Raw genomic sequence first — 6,000 nt, 5'->3', positions numbered from 1 at the left:
CAGGTATTTTCTCTTCCAGGGACAATTCTCTCAACTTGTCCAAAACATCTCTATACCCTTCGCCCTCTCCCCTCCCCAAAACAATGACAGCAGGCATCGCCACAGTAAGTAGGCGCCTCAAGCAGTGAACACCCCAGCCAAGCCCGACGGCCCTGAGGTCCCGGCTGTAGTCCACACCCCCCCCCCCCCCGCCGCGAGGTGGCGCCAGCGCTTCGCGCAGACCCCTTTCACTCCCCGGCAGGCGCCCGCAGCAGGAGCGATTCACTGGACCAGCGTTAACCCGGCGCCTACTTAATTCCTGGTCTGCGTTAGGTTCTCGGGGATGCAGACCCAGCAGCTGGTGGGTGCCTGTCCCGAGGGATCCCGGCCGGAGGCTGAGCACCGCCCCCGGAACGCGGGCGGGGACCGTGAAGCCACGTTCCAAGTCGGACGCAGCGGGGTAGGGATTCGATGCTGCGCGGGAGCGCTTGCGGGGGAGGGATCCCGGCGAACTAACGACCTTTGACCGGCCGGACGGTGCCCAAGCCCAGGCACCGGCTGGCGGGCTCCGGTCCCGCAGGCAGCGCTCCGCCCCGGGCCCTTCCGCGCAGGCGCCTCCAGCCGCGGTTCCCATGGCGACGGGGGAGCTTCCCCGCCCGAGGCCCCGCCCCCAGCAGGCTAGGCTGCGCGGGGTGCAGGCGGCGCGGCTGGACGCGGGCAGGTGCGTGGCTGCGGGCAGGTGGCGGCGGGCTCAGACCCACGGCGGCTCCAGGGTAGGTTGCGCTGTGGGCGCGGGGGATGGGGACCGACCGTCAGCCCCCCGACTCCCGTCGGGCGAGGGGCCGAGGGAGGCGGCGGCGCCGCCAAGTTTCTGCCCGGCTGAGGCCCGGGGAGAAAAGTTGGCAAAGTTGGAGGGGGAAACGGCGGGGGCGCGGCGACCTGGTGCTGATCTCCCCGGGTTCCGGTCCGTGGGGAGGGGACACCCCGTTTTCGAAGCCGGGGATCCCTCTCATGAGACTTGAGAGTGGATCCCGCGGGAAGATCCCGCACAAGGCAACCAATGGATCCCGCGCCACCCGGCCGGAGACTTGGGCGTCGATCCCAGGAGGGTTCCACTGGATCCTCAGCCTGGGGGTGGTGAAAGGTGATTCCGGACTGTGAGCGAGTGGATCCCTTTCCCCTCATATGGGTCCGAGCCTTGGAAATGGATTCCGAGAGGGATCTGGTGGCCGGGAACTGGGGGATCACCGGGGATCAGGGGTACCCACCCAGGAGCTGCTCGGATCCGGACGCTGGTGCCGGTTGAAGGCCCTGGAGATGGACACTCGGGAGCTAAGGCGCCGAGCTAGGCGGAGCCCTGGGCGAGGGGATCCTGGGTGCCACGGGGGTGTGGGGAAAGCAGTGCCGGCCCTCCGGTCGCCAGGGCTCCGGACGAGTCCTCCTCGCTGGGCCTGCGCTCCCCTCCGCGCGTCTTCCCAGGGCAGAGGCGTCCTAATGGGATTAAGGCTCAGCCCCCCAGCTCCCAAGCAAGCCCGGATGGCCCCCGCCCCTTTAGCTTTAGCAGCGACGCCAGGGGCCACGGGTGGGGCCCTTGGAAAGAGAAGGGCCCATTGACCCCCACCCGGAGCCTACCCTTTCCACACCCTTCCACCACACACACACGCTTCACACACATGCTTCGGAGCCTGAGCGCGGCGCCCTGAAACCCTGCTCTTGGTCCCAGATCAGGGCTTGTGACCTCTGCGCACAGCTATGGTGGCCATGGCTTCCTGCTGACCAGGACAGAACTTTCTCTGACCAGGAGTAGCCATTACCTTTTGGAAGTTAAAGGGCTGTACCTGTTGCACAAAGAAAGGGCTTTTTCTGTGACCTTGGGCAACGGACTTAACCTCTCTGAGCCAGGGTTTCCTTTCTGAGCAAAGTGGGGCTGTGGGCAGGTCACATCCCTCCCCCCCTTCTGGGGGCTGGAAGGATTAATAGGGATGATGAGGGCTCTATAAATATTAGTGCCCCCCCCATTCTGTGTCCCATCTTTTCTCACATCCCATCCTCTCCTGCTTCCCCCCCCCCCCCAGTATCTTCTAGAAGGGTCCAAAAGCATAACTCACTGTCCTTTTTAACTGCAGGATTAGAAAGATATTTAACTTGGTCTTTTTTCCAAATGGATTAATTGCTCCTCAGTCCCCCTTTGCAGAGAGAAGCTCTGAGGTTTGGCTAATCAGTAACCAGGGCATTGGGACAAGACTTCTCCTTGGCCCAGCTTTCCCCTTGCTAGCCCATGGAGGCTCCTGGACAAACACTGTTCACCCCGACACTGGCGTCCCCTCCCTTCCCTTTGCTACCCAGGACCGTTCTGCAGAGAGTTGTGCAGGCACAAGCCCTGGTCTGGATGCTTTTGGAGGAATCCTTCTTTAAAGGATTTGCATACCTGACAAGGCTGCAATTACTTGAGGGAAGTGTAGCCTTTCTGTGCAGTGCCTGAGCACATTATTCATCTGAGTACACGAGCCAGCTCATTAGGTCAACTAATATGCATAAATTACCTACTATGTGCCAGGCCCTGTGGATATGGCAAAACAGGCCGTGTCCTCCTGGAATTACATTCTAGAGTATGGAGCACCAACCTGCCCTGCAGCACAGAGGACAGCTGTGCTGATTCCTGATGTTGGGGATGTGGCCCTCACCCCAGATTCTGAGTCCAGAGGGTCCCTGTCCCTCATGGAGGTCCTGGGGGTTGGCATATATTCAAGGCTGATTTTGGCAGGGAATAGAGCAGCCAGCTGTCCTGGCCTTGAGCGTTTCTTCCTTATCTCAGCATCACCAGAATAAATCTCTGACCAATTCAGAAAAAGCCCAGAGGAAAATTGTATTTCTTTTTCTTTCCTTCTTTTTTAATTGTTATTTAAGTGAAAGTTTAAAAATCACGTCAGTCTCTCATACAAAAACTAATATATACCTCGCTTTTTTTATATACTCCTAATTACTTTCCCCCTAATGAGACAGTATACTCCTTCTCTCCACCTAGTATTTCCATGTTCATCAGCCAGCTTCTGTACCCCTCTGCCTTCTCATCTCCCCTCCAGACAGGAGCTGCCGACATAGTCTCATGTGTCTACTTGAGCCAAGAAGCTCACTGCTTACCAGTATCATTTTCTGTCTTATAGTCCAGTCCAATCCTGGCTTTGGGAATGGTTCCTGTCTTGGGCTAACAGAAGGTCTGGGGACCATGACCTCCCGTGTCCTTCTAGTCTCAATCAGACCATTAAGTCTGGTCTTTTTATAAGAATTTGGGGTCTGCATCCCACTGCTGTCCTGCTCCGTCAGGTATTCTCTGTTGTGTTCCCTGTCAGGGTAGTCATCGGTTGTAGCCTGGCACCATCTAGTTCTTCTGGTCTCAGGCTGATGTAGTCTCTGATTTATGTGGCCCTTTCTGTCTCTTGGGCTCATAATTACCTTGTGTCTTTGGTGTTCTTTATTCTTCTTTGTTCCAGGTGGGTTGAGACCAATTGATGCATCTTAGATGGCTGCTTCCTAGCGTTTAAGACCCCAGATGCCACTTGCTAAAATGGGATGTAGAATATTTTCTTAATACATTTTGTTATGCCAGTTGACCTAGGTATCCCCTGAAACCGTGGTCCCTAGACCCCCTCCCCTTCTACTCTGGCCTTTGAAGCATTTGGTTGTATTCAGGGAATTTCTTTGCTTTTGGTTTAGTTCAGTTGTGCTGACCTAGGGGAAAATTTTATATGTGCATTCATGCACTCATTCATTCATTCAACAAACCTTTCAAGACACTGCTAGGCACAGGAGCTTAATGATGAGGCTAGCAGTCATTCCCTTAAGGGGTGAAGCCTTTGTGAAAACTGGCAATTATATAGGAGAGAAGCTGGTGGAGAAGGGGCTAATGCCTTCTAGCATGGGGAAGGATGGGGTTCAGGGGTTTCCTGGAGAGTTCACCAGTGAGGAGAGGATGGTGTTATGGGCAGGAAACAGGGAATGGTTTGTTCAAAGGCCTGGGGTTGGGAGGAGGGTCATGGAGCATTAGCAAGGATGTTGGTGGTGTGAGGTGGACCACGCTCAGGGGTTTGGACTTTATTTCAGGGCAGTGAGGTGCTGTGGAAAGTTCTCTGTGGGAGAACGATGGAGTCAGTTGTGTGTTTGGGGAAGCTCACCCTGGCTATTCCAGGGGGCTGGGTGAGAGAGGGCATGAGGGGAGGCTAGGAGCCCAGTGAGGGGGCTACTAGGATAATCCAGGTGAGAAACCAGGGGGTGGGGGAGAGATAGGGTTGAAGGGTGCTTGTTGCCAATTCTGATGTTGATCAGTGTTCTACTTAGGGAGCCACTAAAGTCAAGGACCCTGTCCTCACGCCAACTCAGGGGAGGTGACTGACCTAAATATTGTCATTATCAGTGTTTACTTCAATTCAGCAAGCCTTCCTGAGCATCCATTGCCTGCCCTGGGTTACCCTTGTAACCCTCACCATCAGTCCCTATGAAGTGGGGAGGGGGCATATTATCGCCATTTCACAGACGCGGGGCTCAGTGGCCAGTCAAGGGCTTTGCCAGCCATCAGTGGCAGAGCAGGGATTTGAGCTTGCTTCCATCTTGCAACTTGTGAATGTTGAGAGTCAATAAGGTTGAGTAAGAGGATCATCTAAGGGAAGTGAGGCAGAGTCAAAATCTGGCCAGGGCAAACCAAGGGGGGCTTCCAGGAGAAGGCTGGCGGGGGGGGGGGTGTCTGAGCAACAAGAGGAATAGAAAGGAGGGAGCCAGTCGGATAATTGTTCTTGTAAGTTGCTGTCAAGTCGATTCAGACTCATAGTGACCGCATGTATGCAGAGTAGAAGTGCTCTACAGGGTTTTCAAGCTGTGACCTTTTGGAAGCAGATTGCCTGGCCTGTCTTCTGAGGCACCTCTGGGTGGATTTGAAGCACCAACCTTTTGGCTAGTAATTGGGCACTTAACTGTTTGCCCCACCCAGGTAGACTGGCGGATAAATCCTGGCGTCTTCCTGGCTGTGGCCTTGAGCATGGTACTAGACTTCTTCATATGTTAAATGGACTCACAATAGAATATGCCTTCCCGCAAAGGGTTGTTAGAATGGTTCAGTGGAACAGTGAATGAAACGTGCCAGGCACAGGGTCTGCACCTGGTCTGTGCTCAGTAAGTGATGGGTACGGTTATTATCCTTATAGCCTGCCATCAGGGTGTGTTACAGGCAGGTGCTGCCTTGTGCAACCTGGTGTATGTGTGGCGAGCGTGGTGGGGGCCCTTCCAGTGTTGACCTTGAACTGAGTCCTAAAGGGTGATAGGAGGCAGGGAGGGGAGGACAGTCTAGGCAGAAGAAGCAGCACAGGCGGAAGCCTGTCTCATTTGGAGGATTGTACACCAATCGGTATGCACAGAACACATGGCGTATTGAATGAAGGCAGGTTAGACCAGCAGCGGCAAAAAATCTCTCTAAACCACTCCCCTCCCCGCTGCTCCCTGAATATCCAAACACAGAGGTTTTGGATAGCGAGGAGGACAGGAAGATGCCTGTCCAGGAGTTCATGCTCCTTCCCCCTCACCCATTCAGATTATAGGGGTGTGACCCTGGACAAGCCACTTCTGTTTTGGAGCCTCACTTTCTCCCTCTGTAAAATGGGAGGATTGGAGAGAAGGTAGGTAAAGTAACTAGTATGTTGTAATAACCACTGCTCACCGAACTCTTCACATGTGACTGGCTCCAGGCTAAGCACTTTGGCTCATTTTTTTATTCATCACAAGCAATCCAGGAGGTACCTGTTTTGGGGACACTCAGTTTTGTAGTTACTGAGGCTGAGGGTTCAGGAGGTTCTGTGACGTGCCAAAGGTCATGCAACCAGGAAGTGGACCAGCTAACATTTGAACTTAGAACTCTGTGCCCCAAGGCCACGCCTGTCTCAACACAGGGGCAGTTGCTCCGTCCACTCCCACTACTCAAACTCCTGTCATTTAAAAGGAAGCTAACACACTGAATTGAGGGATAAACCCATTGTT

The 6,000-nt window shown here is 54.6% G+C and overlaps 1 protein-coding gene across 2 annotated transcripts in view; it reads left to right on the top strand.

The window, feature by feature from the left end:
- Positions 1-284: 284 nt before the first annotated feature.
- Positions 285-6,000, top strand: part of KIAA1671 (KIAA1671 ortholog) — a 239,253-nt gene continuing 233,537 nt past the window's right edge. Inside the window, exon 1 of one of the 2 annotated variants that reach the window (XM_049866975.1) lies at positions 285-439. The gene's annotated coding sequence lies outside the window, so the exon portion shown is untranslated. Of the gene's footprint in view, positions 440-647; positions 753-6,000 lie in introns of those variants that run through there. The other variant, XM_049866973.1, reaches the window with a different exon arrangement.

Source organism: Elephas maximus, chromosome 22, assembly GCF_024166365.1.
Source record: "Elephas maximus indicus isolate mEleMax1 chromosome 22, mEleMax1 primary haplotype, whole genome shotgun sequence".
NCBI lineage: Eukaryota > Metazoa > Chordata > Mammalia > Proboscidea > Elephantidae > Elephas > Elephas maximus.
The sequence above is the reverse complement of the archived record's forward strand: the minus strand, read 5'-3'. Positions and strand labels throughout refer to the sequence as shown.